The sequence below is a fragment of the Capra hircus genome, chromosome 20, assembly GCF_001704415.2.
Source record: "Capra hircus breed San Clemente chromosome 20, ASM170441v1, whole genome shotgun sequence".
Classification (NCBI taxonomy): domain Eukaryota; kingdom Metazoa; phylum Chordata; class Mammalia; order Artiodactyla; family Bovidae; genus Capra; species Capra hircus.
This window is the reverse complement of record NC_030827.1, coordinates 53,622,824-53,649,639: the sequence shown is the minus strand read 5'-3', so window position 1 is coordinate 53,649,639 and position 26,816 is coordinate 53,622,824. Positions and strand designations below refer to the sequence as shown.

Here is a 26,816-nt window from a genome sequence, read left to right as displayed (position 1 = left end):
CCACAACTACTGAAGCCCATGGACCTAATGCTCGTGCTCCACAGCAAGAGAAGAGACTGCAATAAGAAGCCCATGCATTGATACTACAGAGTTATCTCCACTCTCTGCAACTAGAGAAAGCCCTTGTGCAGCAACAAAGACCCAGTATAGCCAAAAATATAAAGACAGAAAGAAAATTTTTAAAAAAGAAGAGGAGGGGCAATCTTGCTACATTTGGGAACAGTATATAACAGCACTTAGGACAGAGCCTAAAACAGAGCAGGGCTCAGGTAATTTGTACTGATTGAACCCAGAGCTTTGTGCTCTATTCCACTTGATTGCCTGTGGTACAACAAAATACCTCTTTCCTAGTGTGTGACTGTGTGCACACATATTCATGCATGCATGTGTGAAATGGACGGATGATAGAATTATAGCTCCAAGGCTGTGTGTGTGTGCATACAGAACAGTGCTGCAATTTGCTAGAAGGATACACTCATAATTATTTTCTTTTTCTGCATTGAGCTTCTGTCTCCAAACTAATGATTTTTCTATTGAACAAGTACACATTAAGGGCATAAATTGTGGTCATGTTGTATGTTTGCTACAAAGGATACTTTTAAAAATATCACTGCAGTGTTAACTCTAAGGATGCAAGGCTCTTCCTTGTTAAATATTATCTTGCTATTCAAAAAGGGACCAAATGAATGATCACTGATGTGCTTATACAACAGAAATAGCTTGTCTACTCCCTGTAAAATTTAGAATATACTGAAAGCCTAAAAATGTGATACTTTTTTTTTTGCCTGACAATCAGTTATACAAATAGTCATAAAATTGCAATTATTTCTCCTTCCTTGACAATAACACATGGGCTTGCCCATGACACAGGTTTTCCTATGGCAATCAGCATCCTGGGGCTGTAATCAGGACCAAGTTAATGCTCCCTGAATTGACATTTTGGATAACTTCAACTCTAAGAATCAAAGTCAGAATTTATTGCAAGTGCCATGTAGAGCTACCTTTAACTTCAAATGCAACCAAAGTTGAATTCTCTTATGTGAGGCAGATAAACACCTTGAAGAAGTGAGTTCACCTTCAACATCACCAATCAAAAGCTTTAACACAACCTCAAACATAGAAGTCAAAATAGGGTTGATTGCACAGCTGTTTACCTGCAGTCAAATAAGAGTACCTATTTCCACACATTTATTTAGAACATACATTGCAGCACTGCTTTAATGCAATTTAATGGTGTAAGAACGATAATTCCTTAGAACACATAAAGTTATACATGTGTATGAACCTGCATGTGTGTGTCCATGTGTGTAAGATTTTTAATATCCACATCTATCCTGATAGAAAATGAAGACAGGCATTTTTATTCCTATTTCAAAGGCAAGAAAATTGAAGCTGAGGGTCAAGAACTGATTTAATTGGTCACATGAGGAGTCTATGCCAGAGAAGAAATACAACCCTATCATTAGAATATGGGACCACTTACGTAAAATCTGTTTCTCAGAGCTCACCAGTCATTTTTTTTCTTTTTTCAGCTCATGTCTAGATTTCAAAGAACATGCAATGCTACATCTCATTCAAATTACTGGCTCTTTAAATTAGAGATCTGGAAGCAAATGAAAACCTAGAATTTTGATTGGAATTTGAGGGAGTTTTGCTAACCAGTATAGTTTTACATGTCCCCACAGAAAAGACTAACTACTAAAGCAAATCAAGTGCTTTATTCATAGATTTCAAAAATTAGGTAACTGTAGACCATTTGTGTTTCAGTTAACTGTAGAATTTTTATCCATGGGGTAAACATATTCTTAGTTCATTAAAAATATCTTATGGGACAAATAAGTCTCATTACTCCTTCCTTATGATCTAAAAATGGTTTAATTATAGTAGTCATAATTCCATAGAATTTAATTAATTTTTAATAAAGACCATTAGCTTAAGTGTAGATTTTTCCATCACTCTAAAGGTTTCATGTAAATAATCCTCTAAACACTATTTTTAAAACTTGTACCTTGATTTGGAGGTTAACATATATTTATGATAAACTTAGAAGGAATTTTAAGTGTCAGTGTACTTTAGGGACAAAGATATGCTACACAGAATGAAGGCATATTGCATAATCAACATAAGCTTTAGTGACAGAGAGCTGAATTTTTCTAAATGCTGTCACCACTGACAACATTTTTCAGTTGAATCCGGTTTTGAACATGATTTATCCTCTACAAAGAGATCGCAGGAGACACCCAGTTGTTCTCAATAAGACTGAACATATTTACTATTTACAAAAGTGACTTCAAATAAGATTGAACATATTTATCTCATTCTATAGGGAATAAATGATGGGCATTGTTAATATAAATAATGCTGAGCGCCAGTTTGGAAATTTTGTTTTTGTTTCTTGGTAATATTTTATGAAAATCAGAGAAAGAAAATGTTGTCAGCAATTTAAACCCTGAATTTATTCCATTAACTGAATAAATTAAATGAACAAAAGTTAACATTTTAGTCTTGCACATACAGGGTAAGCAAGAAATACTGACTGAATGAATGAATTAGTTGAAATGAATCTTATGAGTGATTTTGCTTTTATTCGAGTTGTAGAAATAATTGGAAGTTTTAGTTGAAACAAGTATTGTTTTTAAAAAGAAGAAGATATTCAGGAAAGTAGAAAATAATACTTGTTTTAAGTTCAAAAAGTGTAATTTCCCTCCTGCATATATCCTAGTATTGGACAATTGCTCCAGGTGATTCTCTGACTTTTTCAAATTCAAAGGGAAATTAAATCTCATATAATTTATTGGGATGAGAATGATCAGCTATAGATCAGTCTTAGTTGCATATTTCACATAATTCAAGTTAATAGAATATAAAACTGATATATTATTTAAATTGTATCCCAAATGCAAAATTGTTTATTAAATATGTATTCATTTTGACTGTAGGCATATTGGTTATCTTAAGTGGTTTATAACTGAATTCTTAATGTATGACTTTAAAAATTTTATTCTCCTAGTCAGGGTATTAACAAGCTGTAAAACATAGCTCATTTTATTGAAGGTTTATTTACAAATCTGACAATATCTCTTATGCTATGGAAAATCATTAGAAGAAAACTGACACAGTGGTATGAATGGTTACTCCTGAGAAAAGCCCTAGCTTCAATATAGTGGTTTTCGGTGTTGCACATGTCTAATCTGACTCCATAAGTAATAAGATATTTTCAAAAGTTATCTTTAAATATTTATATGTTTGAAATTATAACATGAGTCAAAAATTACCATAAATCCAAAGTCATTGTATGAGGAGAATATTGTAAATAGAAAGCAGTATAGTAAAACTTGGAAGTAGGCAAAATTTCCATCCATGCAAAATTTTACCAGTTTTCAATAACTATGAAATTAAAGAAATGTATCTATATAAACAACAATTCTTAGAAAAGAGGGGAGAGGGAGAGACATAGAATTCTAAATGTGTATGTTTCAATGTTTTTTGAAGCGTTCATGATAGGTGATTGTACCCTTTGGACTTTAGAGGAGTGCTCACCAACTAGGGTTTGACTTGAAGGCAAAATATCAGAACACGATCACAAAATGAATGCTCTTAGAATAGGATATAATCATAGTTTCCATCATATATATTCCTTAGGACAGTCACATCAGTCTGTTTCTCTTCCTTTAGGGTCCCAAGCATAATTAAGTCTTCTCTGCAGAACTCCCAGAATAAGTGAGACCCTCTCCTTTTCAACAATTGCCAAGTAGAACACTAGCTGGACCCTAATAAACATTCCCTCTGTCCTGAAATACTGCATGAGTTCTATCCCAGCTGATAACCTTTGTTTTTCTAATATATAAATATTTCAGTGTTCAGGAATTTTATTTAACAGGTTAATTCAGCCTCTATTCAGTACAGATGTATGTATGCATGGGCATATTCACTGATCATGCACGTATCTTCAATCTCTTAACACACTCATGTTTTGTATTGGACTGTATATTCCCACTGATGTTGTCTTACTCAAAATGTCCTGCACATGGGTCTGTGAAAGGCTAAATGCCATTTCCAAATTATACTGCCAAAAAATAAGTAAAATCAGGACCGACCTTAGTTTGCTGATTCCAAGTCTTTCCACTAAGGAGCACACTCCATATCCTGGAGTTATACCTTATATATTTATTGAAATATAGTTGATTTACAATGTTGTGTTAATTTCTGCTATGGAGAACATCGACTCAGTTATACATATACATTCTTTTTCTATTTGTTTCCATTCCAGGATATTGAATATAGTTCCCTGGTCTATATAGCAGGACCTTGTTCATACATTCTATACGCAATGGCTTGCATCCGTGAACCTGAAACTCCCAGTCCATTTTTCCCCTACCTTCCCCCACCTTGGTAACCACAAATCTGATCTCTATGTCAGTGAATCTACCTCTGTTTTGTAGATGGTTAATTTGCCCCATATTGATTCCATGTTTAAGTGATATCATATGGTATTTGTCTTTCTCTTTATGACTTACTTCACTTAGTATGATAATCTTTAGTTGCATCTATGTTGCTGCAATGGTATTCTTTCTTTCTTTCTTCTTCTTTTCTTTTTTTTTTAATAAGTGAGTAGTAGTATCTGTTGCTGGAGAAGGAAATAGCAACCCACTCCAGTATTCTTGCCTGGAGAATTCCATGGACAGAGGAGCCTGGTGGACTACAGTCCATGTGGTCACAAAGAGTCAGACATGACTGAGTGACTAACACAACACAACAGCAATCCTTATCCATTCATTTATCGAGGGACAATCAGGTTGTTTCTATGTCTTGGCTATTGTGAGTAGTGCTGCTATGAACATGAGTTGCGTGCTCTTTTTCTATTAATTATGTTCTAGATATATGCCCAGGAGTGGGACTGCTGAATTATATGGTAATTCTATTTTAAGATTTCTGAGGAACTCTCATACTGTTTTCCATAGTGGCTACACCAACTTCCAGTGTAGGCAGATCTTCTTTTCTCCACATCTTTTCCAGCATGTGTTGTTATATTTGTAGACCGTTTAGTGATGGTTATTCTGACTCATGTTAGGTGGTACGTTATGGCAGTTTTTATTTTCATTTCTCTAATAATTAGCAGTACTGAACATTTTTTTCACGTGTCTATTGGCCATCTGTATATCTTTGGAGAAGTCTAGGTCTTCTACCCATTTCTCAATTGAGTTGTTTGTGTTTTGTTGTTGAGTTGTATAAGTTGTTCATATATTTTGGAAATTAAGCACTTTTCAGTCACATCATTTTCAAATATTTTCTCCCATTTTGTAGGCTTTTTTTTTTTTTTTTTTTGCTTTCTAATGGTTTCCTCTGCTATGCAAAAGCTGGTAAATTTGATCAGGTCCTATTGGTTTATTTTTTTTATTCTATATCTACTGCCTTGACAGACAGACCTAAAAAAAAATTGGTACAATTTATGTCAGAGTATGCTTTGTCTATGATTTCTTCTAGGAGTTTTATAGTGTCTTGTTTTATATTTAAGTCTTTAAGCCATTTTGAGTTTATTTTTGTGTATGTTGTGGGGCTATACTCTAACTATAATCTAACTTCATTGATTTGCATGGACTGTCCAACTTTCCCAGCATGACTTTCTGAAGAAACCATTTTTTCCCCATTGTATATTCCTGCTTTCTTTGTGGAAGATTAATTGACCAGAGGTTTGTGGGTTTATTTCTTGATTCTACATTCTGTTGTATTAATCTATATGGCTATTTCTGTGTCATTACCATGCTGTTTTGATCACTCTATGTTTGCAGTGTTTTCTAAGTCTGGGAGGACTATGCCTCCTGCTTTGTTCTGTTTCTTCAGGATTATATTGGCAATTCTGGGTCTTTTATGTTTCCATTTATATTTTAGAATTACTGGTACTAGTTCTGTGGAATATGTCATGGGTAATTTGATAGGGATCACATTAAATCTGTAGATTGCTTTGGATAGTATTGCCATTTAACCAACATTATTTCAATCTGAGAGCATGAAATATCATTTTATTTCTTTGAATCATCTTTAATGTCCTTTATTGACATTAAAGGTTGTCAGCATATATCTTTCACCTTCTTACTCAGGTTTATTTCTAAGTATTTTAATTTTTGGTGCAATTTTAAAATATATTGTTTGTTTATAGTCTTTTTCTGCTATTTCATGGTTAGTATAAAGAAATACAACTGATTTCTTTATATTAATCTCATGTCCTATCTTCCTGAATTCATTTATCAGTTCTAGTACTTTTTGTGTGGAATCCCTAGGGTTTCTATATAGAGTATCATGTCAGCTGCATATAGTGACAATTTTACTTTCTGCCCTTCCAATTGGAAACACTTTCTCTTGTCTGACTGCTGTGGCTACTTCTTCCCTCTTCTTCAGTCTTTTGGAAGAGTTTGAGAGGGATTAGCAAAATTTCTTCTTTATATTTTGTATGAAGACAAGCTTTTAGACCAAAAACATTTTGCATGTTAAATCTGTTCTAGCTATTGATTGATATACTCTTACAACACTTTTTCCTGGAGATATCCCTGTCCTATTTACCTCTGGAAGAAAAGAGATTTTTTTTTTTTCTAAAGCAGTCATTAAATTATGCCCCATCAAAATTACGTAGCTTCTGAGTGCATAATACTGCACAACTTATCCTGTGGGTGGGAGTTACAAATCATACTCCACTTGTTTGCTTAGAACATCTGTGCTGTACTTGCATGGAGCATCATAGCACATACACAAACAACTGGAAAATTGTATCAGAGGTAAGAAACATTTTAAAGAGATGAGAAAATTAAATTTAAAGCAACAGATATTTGTTTCCTTTTTATGGTAAAATACACATAACACAAGGTGGCAATAGACATGTTCTAGACACTTATAATGTTATTTGCTGGGAGGTGTGAATAAACAAAAGCAAGATAGGTATGTTTCTTTCAAGAATAATATAGTGTATTCATATATAGAATATAAAATATAAATAATAGTTACATTCATCAAAATGGATATATAAATGATAACTGCAAGCAAATATTAGGAGTTATCCAGGATATTGGGAATGTATTTCCTCTCATCTCTAAAGTAATCATGTAAGGTACTCGTTAGTTTGTTCATTTTAAAGATGATGAAATAGAGGCTCAGAGAGAATAAATTACTTTTCTGAAGCCACAGCCATTAACTCTTTCCACTGTGTCACACTACTTTTCATATATAAGTGTAGTTATTGAAAGTCATGATTTGATTGCAGTAGCCCACAAATAGTATATTGGAATAGTTCATTGAGAAAGAGATGACGAATGAAATTAAAAGCTTTAGCTTTCGTGTATAAGTAAGTTATTCTTATTGAGTATTCGATTCTTCTGCCCTACTCACCAGTGCTTTCTCTTTTTCATCCATTGAGAATGACCATTTCTAATATCCCCAAAGAGAATACATTATAAATATGAGTACTAAAAGATGTTGAGGCAGCATAAAGATTGAGAACTGCAGCTACAGATAAAAACCTATAGACTTAAGCAGCAATCTCACTCCTGTGCATATACCTAGAGAAAAACCATAATTCAAAAAGATACATGTACCTCAATGTTCATAGCAGCACTATTTACAGTAGCCAGGACATGGAAGCAACATAAATGTCCACTGACAAAGAAATGGATAAAGAAGTGGTACATATATACAATGCAATATTACTTATCCATAGGAAGGGGGGGAAGTGGGCCATTTGTAGATGTGAGTGAATCTAGAGCATGTCATACAAAGTGAAGCAAATCATAAAGAGAAAAACAAACATCACATATTAATGCATGAATGTGAAATCCAGAAAAATGGTATAGAGGATCTTATCTGCAAAGCAGAAATAGAGACACAGACTAGGGAACAAATATATTGATAATGAGGGGGGAGGAGGGTGATGGGAGGAAATGGGAGATTGGGATTGACATATACAGTACTGTTGAAAAGTGAAAGTGAAAGTCACTCAGTCGTGTCTCACTCTTTGTGACCCCAAGGTCTATACAGTCCATGGAATTCTCCAGGCCAGAATATTGGAGTGGGTAGCCTTTTCCTTCTCTGCGGACCTTCCCAACCCAGGGATTAAATCAGGTCTCCTGCATTGCAGGTGGATTCTTGACCAGCTGGGCTACAAGAGAAGCCCAAGAATCCTGGACTGATACTACATATAAAATAGATAAATAATGAGAACATAATCTGTAATACAGGGAACTTTACTTAATGTACTCTGGCTACTTGAATGGGAAGGAAATCCAAAAGGGAGGGGATATATGTATACGAATGACTGATATATTTTACTGTACAGAAGAAACTAACACAATATTGTAAAGCAACTATACTCCAATAAATATTAATTTTAAAAAAGAAGTATTGAGTAGAGAACAATTAATTTTGAAAATCAAATTGGTTTCCATGAGTCACTCCACTTGCAATGCTCTTAAATAAACTCTGAGAAGCCCAAAGCATTAATATTATTGATTTTATTTACATATGGTTATCAAGTGCCTTAAAGAACTATTCCTTTGGGTCAATGACCGCTATCAACCAGCTACACCTAGCAGTCAATCAAGCAGTCAGCTGGAGAGAGCAGTTCACCAGTGTTTGGCGGGACTGAAGGGATGTGAACAACAGTGAACCATCTTGACAGGCATAGCTCTGTTCCTGGATTTGTTTTCAAGTGATACAATCAGAGGGAACTGAGCATTTTGAGTGTGTAGTGGCTATGTCAGTGAAATCGTAGTAAAACTATAAATGCTCAGCTAGCAGAGGAAATGCTACCTATAATGCATCATAAACATTTATTCACACAGTGAATATATGAATAAATGCTTCAAGAATGTGAAACAAATTTCAGTTGTTGATAATAACTCTGTCTGATGCTAACACACACACATATAATATTTTTGCTAATTACGTCATAATTTCTAATATGTATAATATCGGTAGATAAATAGATAGTAGAGAGCTTTTCAAAGATGCTTATGCTTTGATTTGCTTTTATTTCAGTTTTTTATTTGCTTTTATTTTAGTTTGCATATAGTTTCTTCACAGCGAAGGATTGTGATCACAAAGCCCTCATCTCTTCACACCAAACTTAACTTCTGTTTTGGATGAATGCTTCACAAACTAGGGAAAACAGTTTCTGATGAGTCTTTTGCAAACACGGGTGTGCCCACAGGAAAGCTTGTCTGTCAGTACTTTTTGGTGGATTCCCACAGCTGTGAACGTATTTGTGTACCTGATCTTTCCCAATAGGAAGGGCTTTTATTATTTTTCTCCCAAGAAAAGTGTAGAGGCTTCCCTGGTGGCTCAGAGGATAAAGCGTCTGCCCACAATGCAGGAGACCCAGGTTCGATCCCTGGTTTGGGAAGATCCCCTGGAGAAGGAAATGGCAACCCACTCCAGTATTCTTGCCTGGAGAATCCCATGGACAGAGGAGCCTGCCAGGCTATAGTCCATGGGGTTGCAAAGAGTTGGACATGACTGAGCGACTTCACTTTCTTTCTTTGTTGAGATCATAGCAGTTTCTTTATAATTCTCATTCTGTGAAACTCTTTAGTTAACATCAGATTGAAAGAAAAATTTACAAAATCCTTTTTAAAGAAAAGCATGTGAAATTTTACTGACTAAAGTGGAGCAATCTAGTGAGGGGAAAAATAAAAAAGTAAAGAAAGAAACAAGCAAGAATCAAGAAATACAAAGAGGACAAATAATGATTGTAGTGAGTAAATTATTATAAATAAAAATAACTGGTAGTAGATACAGAAAAGGATGAGAAATGTTGCTAAGATAATAAAAAGGTCTAAGTCATGCATATTTGGTGAAATATTTCATTAACAAAATGGGAAATGCATATGTTTTAAAAGAAGGCTAACACATATCTCTGTGAGAGAAGGACAATTTCTTCTCTTAGAAATTTCCCGTCTTCTCTTTTCTCTTTTATGTGTGTGTATGTGTCTTGGACTGCAAGGAGATTTAACCAGTCTATCCTAAAGGAAATCAGTACTGAATATTCTTTGGAAGGACTGATGTTGAAGCTGAAACTCCAATACTTTGGCCACCTGATGCGAACAACTGACTCAATGGAAAAGACGCTGATGCTGGGAAAGTTTGAAGGCAGGAGGAGAAGGGGACGACACAGGATGAGATGGCTGGACAGCATCACGGACCTGCTGGACGTGAGTTTGAGCAAGCTTTGGGAGTTGGTGATGGACAAGGAAGCCTGGCGTGCTGCAGTCCATGGGGTAACAACGACTCAGACAGGACTGAGTGACTGAACTGACTGACTGACTGTGGTCTGCGTGCACGCTGTTCTGTTCAACTCTCTGTGACTCCATGAACTGTAGCCCACCAGGCTGCTCTGTCCATTAGGTTTCCCAAGCAAGAATACTGGAGTAGGTAGCCAATCTCTTCATCAGTGAATGTTTCCAACCCAGGGATCAACTTGCATTTTCTCTTAGAAGAAAACAATCCACACTGTACTGTTACTTAGAGAAGTGGTAAACCTCCTTGTAGGTGTCAGGTGAACAAAAGTGTAAAAAAAAAAAAAAAAAAAAAAAGATTTGTATTTATCTGCATAATAAAAAAATCCCATTTCTGTGGAACATTCAAAGGTATTGAGAAGATGGAAACAAATAACAACAACAAAAAATGGTTCAAAGAGTGAGGGAGATGGGGCTCCTTTGAAACAAAATGGTAGTTGAAATTTCCAGTGAGATAGAGTAATGAAGAATTTGGAATATTTATTTTTCTGTTTCAAGTTGGTGTCTTTTTACATGAGTCATGATTACCTCCCACACTTCCTCAACCTTCAAAAAATTCTCATTCCTCCAGGATCCTATGTTAGCAGATTTTGGGTAATGAAGAAGTGGTGATTTTGTTCTTTAGTAGAAGTAGACTGAAGATAGTAGCCCTAAGAATTAAAACTGGAGTTAGGACCTAGAAATCAGAGAAGAGGCTTCTTCCCTGCTTCTATTTGAAACTTCAGAAGAATACCAGGGACAGCAGTTTTCTTTCCACTCTACAGGGAATGGCAGCTTTAGCCATTTATTTAACATTTAAAAGACAGGCTTACTGGAAAAGGTTGGAAGAAGTAGGCACAAAAGATCAAAGGAAAAGAAAATGACAGAAAGGAAAAAAACAGAGAAAAATGAATATTAAAGATGGTAATTTAATTATTCTTTTCTGGTCCAGATGTTCAACCTGTCTAAATTCAATAAGTGAAAGAGAAGAACATTTTGGAAAAATAAAATAATTATGTTAAATTGTGGTAATAACATACAATGACAGTTACACTAGAAACTTGGGTTACTTTGGAAACCACACTTCACGAATCATATTTCTATAAATACAGTGTTGTCATGTACTTGTCACACGACACGCAAATCATTTGTGCATTTTTGTGCATAGTTGCTCAGCAGTGTCTGACTCTTTGCAACCTCCTGGACTGTAGCCAGCCAGTTTCCTCTGTCCACAGGATTTTCCTAGCAAGTATTCCAAAGTAGTTGCCATTTCCTCTTCCAGGGGATCTCCCCGACCTAAGGATCGAACCTGTGTCTCCTTCAGCTCCTGCATTGGCAGGTGGATTCTTTACCACTGAGACACCTGGGAATCCTGCTGGAATCATTATGGAAGACATAAAGAAGAGGAATGGAAATTATCAAGGAGTTCCAATTTTAGGAATTCACTTTTCAACTATATACAGGTAAAACGTGTTTTCATTTCTCAGGAATAATTTTCTCTGTTATCTTGCAACTCACTAATGATTTTTTTATGGTGATGCCCTCAAATACTTGGTCTTCTAACAGCAGTTACAATAGTTTTCTGACAGCAGCTACATACTCATTTCCTGACATTCCTTTGAAAAGGATCATAAACTAGAAGGTTACCTGACTGACAGGAAGAGAAAAAATAATAATAAAAAGATGTTTATAGAAGACCAAAGATGGGGCATATGTTAGAAAGTATAATAAAAATAATAATAATTACAAAAAATCAAATTTGTAATTTTTTTTATTACAAAATTACACGATGCTCAGTCATGGCCAACTCTTTGTGACCCCCACGGATTATGAGTCCATGGAATTTTCCAGGCCAGAATACTGGAGTGGGTAGACTTTCCCTTCTCCAAGAGGATCTTTCCAACCCAGGGATTGAACCCAGGACTCCCGCACTGCAGGCGGATTCTTTACCAGCTGAGCCACAAAGAAAGCCCAAGAATACTGGAGTGGGTAGCCTATGCTCTCTCCAGCAGATTTCTATAACCCAGGAATCGAACTGAGGTCTCCTGCATTGCAGACAGATTCTTCACCAACTGAACTATCAGGGAAGTCCAATAATTACCACAAAAATCAAATTTCTAATAAAAATAGATCATTTTTTAACCAAATTTTTATAAACTTAATTTATAGTTAAAGTTAGATAATATATTTCCTCAGTAAAGATATTAGAAACATATTCCCAAGAATAAGGCACTATGTGGAATCTGGTTTGGAGATAAACAAAAACATGGTCATGTCCACACATAAAAGAGCTGTTATGATATCATTTATGTGTAAAATTTTAAAACATGAAATTTGTAAAAGACAGGGAGTAAAGGGGTGGTTACCAGGGGATGGAGGAGTGGAGGGGATAAGAGTGATCATCTTTAAGAGTACAATCTTATACCAAGTAGTAAATAAATAAGCCCTAGAGAATACAATTCACAGGATACTGAATATAGATACTATAGCACCATATTTATGAAATGTGACAAATATCACTGTATTACAATCATATTACAATAGGTAAATGTATCAAAGTGACACAATGTATATCTTTAACTTACACAGTTTTACATCTCAAATTTATTAGATTTATAAAAAAGGAGCTCTCAAAGTAGAGGAAAAGTAATACGTGAGCAGAAGTTATATTTTTCATGTTTTATGAGATCTACAAAGAGGGAGTGTAAAGATCAAAGAAGTTAATTCTGACTAAATAGTACAGGGAACCAACCAGAATTGGAGGAGTCTGCCTTGGAAGGCAGAGAAGGCAATGGCACCCCACTCCAGTACTCTTGCCTGGAGAATCCCATGGACAGAGGAGCCTGGTGGGCTGCCATCTACGGGGTCGCACAAAGTCAGACACGACTGAAGCGACTTAGCAGCAGCAGCAGCAGCCTTGGAAGGATTAGCCTTAAGGGAATAATTGTCTAACTTGAAAACAAAAATGCACAAATCATACTTGGCTGAAATACAGAGGTTGATGGGTGACAGATACATAGATAGACAGACAGATGACAGAAATAATATTATCCTAAGGCAATCTAGATTTCATTTTAAATATCTAAGATATTTGATTAGGGGAAAATCTTAAGGGAGTCAATGGAATGGTAGTATATTTCTGGGGAATAAATAGTCTCTTAGAATAAATACAAGTATATGAATGAAAATTGAATTGCTTGGTGATTGTACTCCACAGATGATGCTTATTTAGGTTCACAGTCTAAACAAAACAACTGGCATACTTTCTGTCAACCATCTAGTCAATGTTCAAAAATTAATTATCATGGAGCTAGTAGGACTCGAGATACCAATATATTAATTTCTGACCTTTTCTGCAACAGTCACTATTGAGAAGCAGCATACACAGAGTGAAGCACAAAAGAAGATAAACCTGTGTGATTTTTTTTTTTAAACAGGAAGGACTGGCATAAAACATGCTATAATTAACTAACACAGATTCCTATCATTTCCTATTATTTACATTTTATAGTCAATGAGATTATTTTTCCCCCTTCCTGGTAATAGCTGGTAAATTTTGTTACAAGAAGTTAATAATTGTGTAAAAGCATATTCAATTTGTTTCATTTCTTTGTCTGCTTGTTTAGCTTTATTTAAGTTTAATTTACATACCATGAAATTTACTTAAGTGTTCAATTTAAGTCAGTTCAATTATATAGATCCATCTAAGGCTACAACAAACAGTTTAACTTACTAACACAGAACACTAATCTATGACTTTTTTCAAGAGAACTATACACAAAGCAATTCATCTGAACAGATATTATTCATTTTATTCATGTCAATAGGACATGATGACATCGTTGCTACTGAGAAGGAGAGTTATTAGACCTTCCTCTTGAGAAACCTGCATGCAAGTTAGGAAACAACAGTTAGAACTGGACGTGGAACAACAGACTGGCTCCAAACAGGAAAAGGAGTACGTCAAGGCTGTATATTGTCACCCTGCTTATTTAAAAAACTTAAATGCAGAGTACATCATGAGAAATGCTGGGCTGGAAGAAGCACAAGCTAGAATCAAGATTGCTGGGAGAAACATCAATAACCTCAGATATGCAGATGACACCACCCTTATGGCAGAAAGTAAAGAACTAAAGAGCCTCTTGATAAAAGTGAAAGGGGAGAGTGAAAAAGTTGGCTTAAAGCTCAACATTCAGAAAATGAAGATCATGGCATCCAGTCCCATTACTTCATGGGAAATAGATCAGGAAACAGTGGAAACAGTGTCAGACTGTATTTTGGGGGGCTCCAAAATCACTGCAGATGGTGACTGCAGCCATGAAATTAAAAGTCACTTACTCCTTGGAAGGAAAGTTATGACCAACCTAGACAGCATATTAAAAAGCAGAGACATTACTTTGCCAGCAAAGGTCCATCTAATCAAGGCCATGGTTTTTCCAGTGGTCATGTATGGATGTGAGAATTGGACTATAAAGAAAGTTAAGCACCGAAGAATTGATGCTTTTGAACTGTGGTGTTGGAGAAGACTCTTGAGAGTCCCTTGGACTGCAAGGAGATCCAGCCAGTCCATCCTAAAGGAGATCAGTCCTGGGTGTTCATTGGTAGGACTGATTTTGAAGCTGAAACTCCAATGCTTTGGCCACCTGATGCGAACAGCTGACTCATTGGAAAAGACCCTGATGCTGGGAAAGATTGGGGGCAGGAGGAGAAGGGGATGACAGAGGATGAGATGGTTGGATGGCATCACTGAATCAATGGATATGGGTTTGGGTGGACTCCGGGAGTTGGTGATGGACAGGGAGGCCTGATGTGCTGCAGTTCATGGGGTTGCAAAGAGTTGGACATGATTGACTGACTGAACTAAACTGAATTGATAGTGTCTTTAAAATACTTGGCAACTTCAAGATGATAGTAATTTTTTTTTTCAAATATGCATTCCCAATGGAGTAGAAAACTACCTTTGGTTCCATTCTCTGATCTCATAAATATCCACAATTAGCATAACTTTTGATATTTAATTTAAGTCAGCATGACAAATTTCCTTTTCCAGTTTAGCAGTGGTCCTCAAACTGTAAAATGGTTACTCATATACAGAGAACAATATGCTTTCTGTGGATCATGGATTTTGGATTGAGAGGAGTAAAAGTCATCTTGGGGAGCCTGCTCTACACCTCCCTGGGCAGTGCATTGTGCTGTCAAGGTGATTTATCACCCTGCAAAGCACATTTCACAATGATCCAGCTACCAGAACCAGCCTGCACATAAAAATAACCTAACCAGAGTGACTACCCTGCCAGCCTATTGCTCAGCAATCTTTTGTGTGTGATTTTCACCTTGTGTACTTGTTGTGTGATCACAAAATAGCTACTGTACTGCCAACAATTAGATATGTGCTTAAATCTAGAATATTGAAAGACTGAAAGAGGAACCCCTGGCACATGTATAGAGATATCAAAACCTTCCTAGTACCTCCTGGTGGTCTTTTCTTTTTATCTCACTGACTAGAACTGGGTCACAGAAGCTGAAGACAGGCTGAGAGATGTAACTTTTTAACTGAGTTACATTGCTATACTGAGAAAATCAGGATTCTGATAGGATCAGCAAAATAAGAAATTAATATGGAGTAGACAACCACTTGTGTCTACCATAGTGCATTAATTATTTCTTAAATGCTATATAACTGGCCTTCATGTTTCGTTAAATACCATAGAATCTTTTGAAATTCAGGAAATATTTAGAATTCTTCCCTATAGAAGACAAAGTAGGACAATATGTCTTTCAGTAATTTGATAATATGGCACAGTTTTGAATGAGTATATAATATTTTTCTCTAAGAGAAGCATATTTTCTAGCATTGGGATTACCAAATAATATTTTGGGTCATTATGTACTCAATCATCGCAAAATGATTTGAAAATATATCTAGAATAATTTGTACATGCTTATTATCATTATTATATGACTGAGGGATGTTACAAAGGAAAAAAAATTGATAAAACATATTATATTGCAGAATAGTCTATGTTCTGTAGATATTGTGAAGCATAATTTAAATATTTTAACTTCCTAGTTATTAACAAATATAGAATATTTCATTGGGAAAAAACTATATTCAAGTAGGTTTCTTATAGAATTATGAAAAATGGGGCTTCCCATGTGGCACTGCTGCTGCTGCTGCTAAGTTGCTTCAGTCGTGTCTGACTCTGTGCGACCCCATAGACGGCAGCCCACTAGGCTCCTCTGTCCCTGGGATTCTCCAGGCAAGAATACTGGAGTGGGCTGCCATTTCCTTCTCCAATACATGAAAGTGAAAAGTGAAGGTGAATTCGCTCAGTCGTGCCTGACTCTTAGCGACCCCATGGACTGCAGCCTACCAGGCTCCTCCATCCATGAGATTTTCCAGGCAAGAGTACTGGAGTGGGGTGCCATTGCCTTCTCCCCATGTGGCACTAGGGTAAAAAACCTGCCTGTAAATGCAGGAGACGTAAGTGATGTGGTTCATTCCTTGAGTCGGGAAGATCCCCTGGAGGAGGGCATAGCAACCCATTTCAATATTCTTTCCTGGAGAATCCCACATACATAGGGGCCTGGCAGCCTACAGTCCATAGGGTCACAAAGAGGCAGACAAGACTGAAGCAACCTAGTCTGTGCACACAAAATATTTATGAGGCTTTACATCTTTTATCCAAGCATACATAACACCTTCCTACAAACATTTTATTTGTTCATTTGTGAAGTGACATAAATTTGAAGTTAAGTATTGAGATTAAATAGGATGAAGATTGTTGTATTTAATTACATCATACAGACTGAAGAATGTTATAAATCTTGTTTACAGTTACATTCTAGGAAAATTATTGAGGCACTCCACTAAGTGCTTTTTTTTAAATAGTTGATTGATTTCTGCTATAAGAAGTTAAGAAAAGGCCATTTCTGAGAATCAAGCTATTGTTGGTTAAGACCTATGTGTTAGTGATAATTATTTCACAGAAAGCATGCCACTTTGCCTCAACTAGAGACAGTATTCTGAGTTGGGACAGTCATATCTAAAGTTAAAAACTAGTTATTTTGTCTAGCTTATTCCTCTCTAAATTGTTGTTCAGTCGCCCAGTCATGATTGACTCTTCATGACCTCATGGACTGCAGCACACTAGTCTTCCCCATCCCTCACAATCTCCTGGAGTTTGCCCAAGTTCCTGTCCATTGCATCCGTGATATCATCCAACCATCTCAACCTCTATCATCCCCTTCTCCTTCTGGCTTCAATCTTTCCCAGCATCATTATCTTTCTCAGTGTGTCAGCTCTTCACAATAGGTAGCCAGAGTACTGGAGATTCAGCTTCATCATCAGTCCTTCTAACGAATATTCAGGGTTGATTTCCTTTAAGATTGACTGGTTTGATCTCCGTGGTGTCCAAAGGAATCTCAAGAGTCTTCTCCAGCACCACAATTGGAAAGCATCAATTCTTCAGCGCTCTGCCTTCTTTATGGTCCATCTCTCACAACCGTGCATGACTACTGAAAAGACCAGGGCCTTGACTATACAGACCTTTGTCGGCAAAGTGATGTCTTTGTTTTTTAACACACTGTCTAGGTTTGTCATAGCCTTCCTGCCAAGAAGCACTCATCTTCTAATTTCAAGGCTGCAGTCACCATCTGCAGTGATTGTAGGGCCCAATAAGAGGAAATTTGTCACTGTTTCCACCATTTCCCATTCTATTTGCCATGAAGTAATGGGACCAGATCCCATGATCTTACTTTTTAAAAAAATATATTTAGTTTTAAGGTGGTTTCTTTCATTCTCCTCCTTCAACCTCATCAAGATGTTCTTTAGTTTCTCCCCAATTTCTGTGGCATCATCTGCATATCTGAGGTTGTTGATATTTTCCTGGCAATTTTGATTCCAACTTATAACTCATCCAGCCTGGTATTTCCCATTATGTGCTCTGCATATAAGTTAAATAAACAGGGTGACAATAAACAGGCATACTGGTTTCTCAGAAGACAGGTAAGATAGTCTGGTACTCCCATCTCCTTAAGAGTTTTCCACAGTTTGTTATGACCCACTCACAGTCAAAGGCTTTAGCACAGTTAATGAAACAGAGGTAGAATTTTTCTTTTTTTTGGAATTCCCTTGTTTTCTCTATGATCCACCAAATGCTGGCAATTTGATCTTTGATTCCTCTGCCTTTTCTAAACCCAGCTTGAACATCTGAAAGTTCTTGGTTCACATAATTCTGAAGCCTAGCATACTGGATCTTGAGCATAACGCTACTAGCATGGGAGATGAATGCAACTGTCTGATGGTTTGAATATTTTTAATAATGCCCTTCTTGGGAATTGAGATGAAGATTGACATTTTCCAGTCCTGTGGCCACTGCTGGGTCTTCCAAATTTGCTGTCATATTGAGTGCAACACTTTGATAGTATCATCTTTTGAGAATTTGAATAGCTCTGCTGGAATCCCATCGCCTCCACAGGCTTTTTTGGCAGCAGTTCTTCCTAAGGCCCATCTGACTTCACACTCCAGAATGTCTAGCTCTGGGTGACTAACCACACAATCCTGATTATTTGGGTCATTAATATCTTTTTTGTACTTATTCTTTCCATCTTTTGTGTGCTCTTTCCATCTCATCTTGAGCCTTTCTTCTACTATTAGGTCTTTATCATTTCTGTCCTTTACTGTGCAGATCTTTGGATGAAACTTTCCTTTGATATTTCCAATTTTCTTGAAGAGATTTCTTTCCCCTTCTGAGAAGTCTTTCCCCTTCTGTTGTTTTCCTCTAATTCTTTGCATAGCTAAATGACTAGTTATTTTGTCTAACTCATTTCTCTTTAAATTACCATTCCACATTTTCTAAAAGTATATTTCTTCTATTAATAATATTCATAGAAATAACTTTCCTTGAAATTTGGGAAAAAAAATTAAAGACATAAAATTTAATAGTGGAACACTTGCTTTTTACAATTTTGTCTAGTTATTTGGAGTAAAAAAAATATTCCACATGAAATTTTTTTTTTCCTGTTTTAGATAAGACTCAAATTCATTACAGTGAGCTATATAGTAATTTTGGAAATTCTCCTCAATATTAAAGAGAGCAAAATGAGAGAACTTTACTGAGTAATGATGCTTTTCCAGTGTCTGGATTAACTGAGACCATTGCATTACTTTCCTAGCTGGAACAGGCATTATCATTATCGGTATATAGATACAAGAAAATGGGAGCATAAAATTTAAGTAGACTGATCAATTTACTATGATTCTAAGTACATCCTAGGATTTGACCAGGAAGTATCTCCAAGCAATTTGGGAATAAACTTTGATATTTTGGAAAACAAATAAATATGTGTTACTTCTCTATATAAACTAAATTATAAGATAACTATTTATTTTTTTCATAGGAAGGTCAATTACATCTTTTTTTTTTTTTTTCATGTCTTTTTTTTTTTTTTTTTTTGAGCACACTGTATGGCATGAGGGATCTCAGTTATCTGACCAGGGATCAAACCTGCATTCCTTGCATTGGAACCACAGAGGCTTTACTACTGGAAAGCCAGGATGTCCCTTTTTCTTTATTAAATTTACAATAGTGTCTTTTTAAAATAAATAATGATATTATGTGTGCCTTCAGAACCAATAGCCATCTCTAGGTGTAGTAGTACATTTTATTTGATGTCAACTTGCTTTGTTCCCTGTGGAATGGATGTCATTAATTCTGAAAGGTTTGACTGACAAGAGATTTGCAACCCAATTCTGTCCTTTTTTAACATCATGTCACAAAAATGTTCAAGTACAAAAATGAGCTAGAAGTGTTGAAAAAATCTAGTATGTTCTGTGTATATAACTAAAAGGTAGTCTTTCTAGCCTTTCTACTGTATGTACCTAAAAATTTAGAAGTAGCATTTATCAACAGTGATGTTTAAAGTAACTATATTTTCTAATTAAATATTCATTATAATAAGAAAAAATTCATAAATGTTATATGAAAATGATTCACAATTTAAAGTATAACTGATCTATATTATACAGCATACCTGTCTCAATAGTCTTTATTTTAGGAGTGTGGTGAAAAACCACTGTAAGTACCATTTATGCAGACTCCATCATTGATAATCATTGATTTATGGTTCATGTTAATAGTCAAAAGAGCTGGTAGTCACCATTGCTAGCACTGTGAGCAACTGTGGATAAGACTTAAATTGGATTTTGTAAACTACATATCCCTGTTTTCCCTGATATCCGATTTTAATCCAGGTTTTCATGTTTCCTAAATTGACCATAAGGAAGATTCAACACATTTCTCTGTGAACAGGCACAGACATAATTTAATAGATATGTACCAGCTTTAAAAAAAGCAAGAAATAATTTATAAGTTGTTGACTATGAAACAGCTAGTGGAAAAAAATCAAGTGGCTACTAATACTATGACTATTTAGAGATGTGCATCCTCAATTAAAAACCTCATAACTACCCTTTGTGAATCCTTCATTCTAAGAGCCCAGAAAGAGACATGATAGATTCTTGGTTCTGTCTTTGACCTAAGTCAAGGGAACTAATCTTTTTGCAGCAACTCAATTATTAAGCTTCTGCTACGACCACCTGACATAAATTTCATACTTTGTAAAGATGTGAAGAAACTTTAAACATATTGATTTATTTTTAATGTAGTTGGCACTATATTAACTTGAATAGGAGTGATATTTGAGTTGTGTCATTAAACAAATCACAGTCACAGTCAGACCAGGAGCTGGTACTGTCGCACAGACCGTGAACTCCTTATTGCCAAATTCAGACTTAAATGGAAAAAAGCAGGGAAAACCACTAGACCATTCACGTATGACCTAAATCAAATCTCTTACAATTATACAGTGGAAGTGAAAAATAGATTCAATTAGATCTGATAGAGTGCCTGAAAAACTGTGGAAGGAGGTTCCTGACACTGTTAAGGAGGAAGGGATCAAGATCATCTCTAAGGAAAAGAAATGCAAAAAGGCAAAACAGTTGTCTGAGGAGGTCTTGTAAACAGATGTGAATAGAAGATAAATGAAAGGCAAAGGAGAAAAGGAAAGATATACCCATTTGAATGCAGAGTTCCAAAGAATAGTGAGGAGTGATAAGAAAGCCTTCCTCAGTGACCAATGCAAAGAAACAGAGGAAAACAATAGAATTGGAAAGTCTAGATATCTATAAAGAAAATGAGAGATACCAAGGGAATGTTTCATGCAAAGATGGACACAATAGAGGACAGAAATGGTATGGACCTAACAGAAGCAGAAGATATTAAGAGGTGGCAAGAATACACAGAAGAATTATACCAAAAAAAAAAAAATCCTCATGACTCAAATAATCACTATGGTGTGATCATTCACCTAGAGCCAGACATCCTGGAATGTGAAGTCAAGTTGGGCCTTAGGAAGCATCACTAAGAACAAAGCTAGTGGAGGTGATCGAATTCAAGTTGAGCTTTTTCAAATCCTAAAAGATGATGCTGTGAAAGTGCTGCACTCAATACACCAAAAATTTGGAAAACTCACCAATGGCCACAGGACTGGAAAAGGTCAGTTTTCATTCCAGTCCCAAAGAAAGACAATGCCAAAGAATGCTCAAACTACCACACGATGGCATTCATCTCACACGCTAATAAAGTAATGCTCAAAAATCTCCAAGCCAAACTTCAACAGTATGTGGAACTGTGAACTTCCGGATTTCAAGCTGGAATTAGGAAAGGCAGAGGAACCAGAGATCAAATTACCAACATCTACTGGATCATCGAAAAAGCAAGAGAGTTCCAGAAAAAACATCTAATTTTGCTTTATTGTCTATGCTGAAGTCTTTGTGTGTATCACAAAAAAATGTGAAAAGTCTTAAAGAGATGGGAATACCAGACCACCTGACCTGCCTCCTGAGAAATCTGTATACAGGTCAGGAAGCAACAGTTAGAACCAAACACAGAACAAGAGACTAGTTCCAAATAGGGATGGAGTATGTCAAGGCTATATATTGTCACCCTGGTTATTTAAATTACATGCAAAGTACACCATGAGAAATGCTAGGCTAGATGAAGCACAAGCTGGAATCAAGAGTGCTGGGAGAAATATCAATAACTTCAGATATGCAGATAACACCACCCTTATGGCAGAGTGTGAAGAAGTGCTAAAAAGCCTCTTGATGAAAATGAAAGAGGAGAATGAAAAAGTTGGCTTAAAACTCAACATTCAGAAAACTAAGATCATGACATCTGGTCACATCACTTCATGGCAAGTAGACTAGGAAATGGTGGAAACAGTGACAGACTTTATATTTTCCTGGGGCTCCAAAATCACTGCAGATGGTGACTGCAGCTTAGAAGAAAAGTTATGGCCAATCTAGACAGCATGTTAAAAAGCAGAGATATTACTTTGCCAACAAAGGCCCATCAAGTCAAAGCTATGGTTTTTCCAGTAGTCACATGTGGATGTGAGAGTCGGACTATAAAGAGTGTTGAGCACCGAAGAACTGATGGCTTTGAACTGTGGTGTTGGAGAAGACTCTTGAGAGTCCCTTGGACTGCAAGGAGATGCAAATAGTCCATCCTAAAAGAAATCAGCCCTGAATATTCATTGGAAACACTGATGCTGAAGCTGAAACTCCAATACTTTGGCCACCTGGTGTGAAGAACTGACTCATTTGAAAAGAAGCTGATTCTGGGAAAAAATGAAGGCAGAAGGAAAAGGGGACAACAGAGAATGAGATGGTTGGATGGCATCACTGACTCAATGGACATGAATTTGAGCAAACTCCAGGAGTTGGCGATGGACAGGGAGGCCTGGCATGCCGCAGTCCATGGGGCTACAACTGAACGACTGAACTGAACTGAACTGAACTGAATAAACAAGCATTCTTTGTTGACTTTAGTTCTCTGAGCACTTAATATGGTTGTCTTACTCAGCTGCCTTCTTCATAATACTGTTTAGGGTTAGTAGTTTTCATAAGCATTAAAACAATTCCTCATGTAATAACTCTAAAAGTTTTCTTTGCTGAATTAAATGAAAATGTTTAAGTAGAATGCTTCCCTTGTAGGTCAGTCATTAAAGAATCTGCCTGCAGTGCAGGAGACCTGGGTTCAGTTCCTGGGTTGGGAAAATCCCCTGGAGAAGGAAATGGCAACCCACTCCAGTATTCTTGCCTGGAGAATCCCACAGACAAAGGATCCTGGTAGGCTACATTCCGTGGAGTTGCAAGAGTCTGACACGACTTAGTGGCTATACTACCACCATCATCCTCATAAATGGGGCTTCTCTGGTAGCTCATCAATAAAGAATCCTCCTGGAATGCAGGAGACATGAGTTCAATACCTGGGTTGGGAAGATCCCTTGGAGAAGGAAATGGCCACCCACTCCAGTATTGTTGCCTGGGAAATCTCATGGACAGAAGAGCCTAGCAGGCTACAGTCCATGCGGTGGCAAAGAGTCAGACTTGACTCCACAATGAAAAACCAACTACATCTTCATAAACCCTACATTAACACAATTTCTACATATATGTGGCCAGAAATATTATATGTTTTTTTACAATTCATTGTCATCTCCGTTAATTTTTCAGTTTTCTGATCTTTCAAACAGTTCAGTTCAGTTCAGTTCAGTCGCTCAGTCGTGTCTGACTCTTTGCGACCCCATGAATCGCAGCATGCCAGGCCTCCCTGTCCATCACCAACTCCCGCAGTTCACTCAAACTCATGTCCATTGAGTCAGTGATGCCATCTAGCCATCTCATCCTCTGTCATCCCCTTCTCCTCCTGCCCCCAATCCCTCCCAGCATCAGAGTCTTTTCCAGTGAGGCAACCCTTCGCATGAGGTGGCCAAAGTACTGGAGTTTCAGCTTTAGCATCATTCCTTCCAAAGAAATCCCAGGGCTGATCTCCTTCAGAATAGACTGGTTGGATCTCCTTGCAGTCCAAGGGACTCTCAAGAGTCTTCTCCAACACCACAGTTCAAAAGCATCAATTCTTTGGTATTCAGCTTTCTTCACAGTCCAACACCCACATCCATACATAACCATTGGAAAAACCATAGCCTTGACTAGGTAGACCTTTGCTGGCAAAGTAATGTCTCTGCTTTTCAATATGCTATCTAGGTTGGTCATAACTTTTCTTTCAAGGAGTAAGCATCTTTTAACTTCATGGCTGCAGTCACCATTAGCAGTGATTTTGGAGCCCCAAAAAATAAAGTCTGACACTGTTTCACCTGTTTCCCCATCTATTTCCCATGAAGTGATGGGACCAGATGCCATGATCTTAGTTTTCTGCATGTTGAGCTTTAAGCCAACTTTTTCACTCTTCTCTTGTAGTTAATATTTAATCAGTCATTAACAAGTATTCTCCTATTGTTGTTCCACATTAAGCAACCATTATGAAATAACAAAAACAAAACTTATTTGAAGCAATAAATTATTCACAGGATTTATGTTTCATCATATTGATTAACGAGATTCAGTAGGAAACAATGCATACCTTATTAAACAAATTATCTATAGTATAATAATTCAAGAGCCACGAATCTTAACCATAAGCACTCACAGCTCTATTTGAACACAAAAGTTCTGCTGCATTATAATTAGTCTTCATTGAAAGGACTAACTAGAAATGTCATAGTACAAGATGAAGTGAAAGTTGCTCAGTCGTGGCCAACTCTTTGTGACTCCATGGACTACATAGTCCAAGGAATTCTCCAAGCCAGAATACCGGTATGGGTAAGCCTTTCCCTTCTCCAGGGAATCTTCCCAACCCAGGGACTGAACTCAGGTCTTCCGCATTGCAGGCAAATTCCTTACCAGCTGAGTCACCAGGGAATCCAATATACCTTTTAACACAATGGAAATAAGGCAATCCAAAGTCCTGATCTTAACAATAAGCACTCACAACTCTATTTGAATACAAAAGTTCAGCTGCACTATAATTATTCTTCTTTGAATGGACTAACTGGAAATGTTATAGTCATGCCAAATGAAAGGATAGAATTAAAGTATTACTATTAAACTGTACATTTTAAAGTAACTACTCATCTAATTTTCTTATATAATATCTCATTTATAACAACTGATTCCTTACCTTTAAGGATGTTTGTATGTGTTTTATTCCAGTTATTTAAGGCACAATTTCCACTAAATTCATTAGTTCTGAGGATGTTTAATTGCATTATAATAGATCTCTTAAGCTTAAATTACCAAAAACTTCTTAGCTTTGAAGAGAACACTCAGCATTTTGTTTTATAATCCCTCTTAGCATCACAGTCTAAGAGATTTGCATATTTAAACAATCTTGATAGCAGAAAACATATCCATAGACTTCCCTGAGGTTTCAGCCAATACAATATTGAAATTAAAACATATCAATATGGAGGCATAAATTTCATTCAATAAATCATTTTGCTTAAATAAAAGAGCAAACATTATAAGAGCAAGGATCATTTCAATAGAGCAGAACCTTAATAGCAGCCTATTTATATCTCAGATAATCATTTTTGTTTCCTGAAGGACTTAATTAATCCATAATAAATATGTACAACCAAATGCAATTTTTATTTGAATTTTTTGTTTGATATATTTGCTTCACTAAAAAACAAGCAACAGAAGAGTTCAACACTGGTCACCTTTCATCCACATTGGCCTGCTTTCTTTGTCCAAAGTAAACACGCACACATACACACACACACACACACACACACACACACACCCATATACATACCTGCATATACTCACACCAACACATGCAGACATTCAGACAGATATTCAGAGATACACAAGCACACAGAATTATTATTTGGTTTTAAAGAAGTTCAAGTGTGTGGTAAGTTTTAAAACCCATATAAGATGTCTATAGCCTAGCAATATTCTATTAAGTAAATATAACATGTATATATAAATAAACATTCGGCTCTCTAAAAGGACAGTTAATGGAATAAATTGCATGTGTGCAGGTATGTGCATGCATACATGTGTGTCTGTGTGTGTGTAAGCCTCAGACGAGGTAACTGGAACTTAGTCTCCTCGATTCTTTCCTCCAAAAAGATGCATATTTAAAGTGAGAAATACACATCTTTTATATGTAAAACAATCATGGTTATTGGGAAATTACCACAAAATGAGAAACACTATTGTCAAATAATGAGTTGGCTTAAGAATGTTTATCACTACATGTCAATCATATTACAATACAGGCATGCATTAAGTCAACATGCTGTACCCTTTTAATTACACAGTGTTACACTTCAAATATATCTCATAAATTATGACCCAGAATTTTGATTACTAGGCTGATAAACATTTTTATTTCTAAATATGTAGTAATACCTTGGTACTATTGACATAAGAGCTTGCATGCTCACTCTAGGTCAGATTATATTATTTATTTTTATTATATCCTAAGTTTTATTGATCTCATTTATTTTATAATTATAATGCATATAATATGTGGATATATACGCAGGTATATATGTGCAATTCTTCATTTACATATCTGCATCTTTACACCTTCTCACTGTTTTCTTCTTAAGTTATGGGAATTTCAAGGGTTAAGACTGTGT

The 26,816-nt window shown here is 36.2% G+C and overlaps 1 protein-coding gene and 1 non-coding gene across 4 annotated transcripts in view; one reads left to right on the top strand and one right to left on the bottom strand.

Moving 5' to 3' along the window:
- The window catches only part of CDH18 (cadherin 18), a 604,406-nt gene that overhangs the window by 253,973 nt on the left and 323,617 nt on the right, over window positions 1-26,816 (bottom strand). The gene's annotated exons all lie outside the window — the stretch shown is intronic.
- On the top strand, window positions 9,314-9,385 carry TRNAC-ACA. The gene has a single exon. It is a non-coding gene; the product is annotated as a tRNA-Cys (tRNA).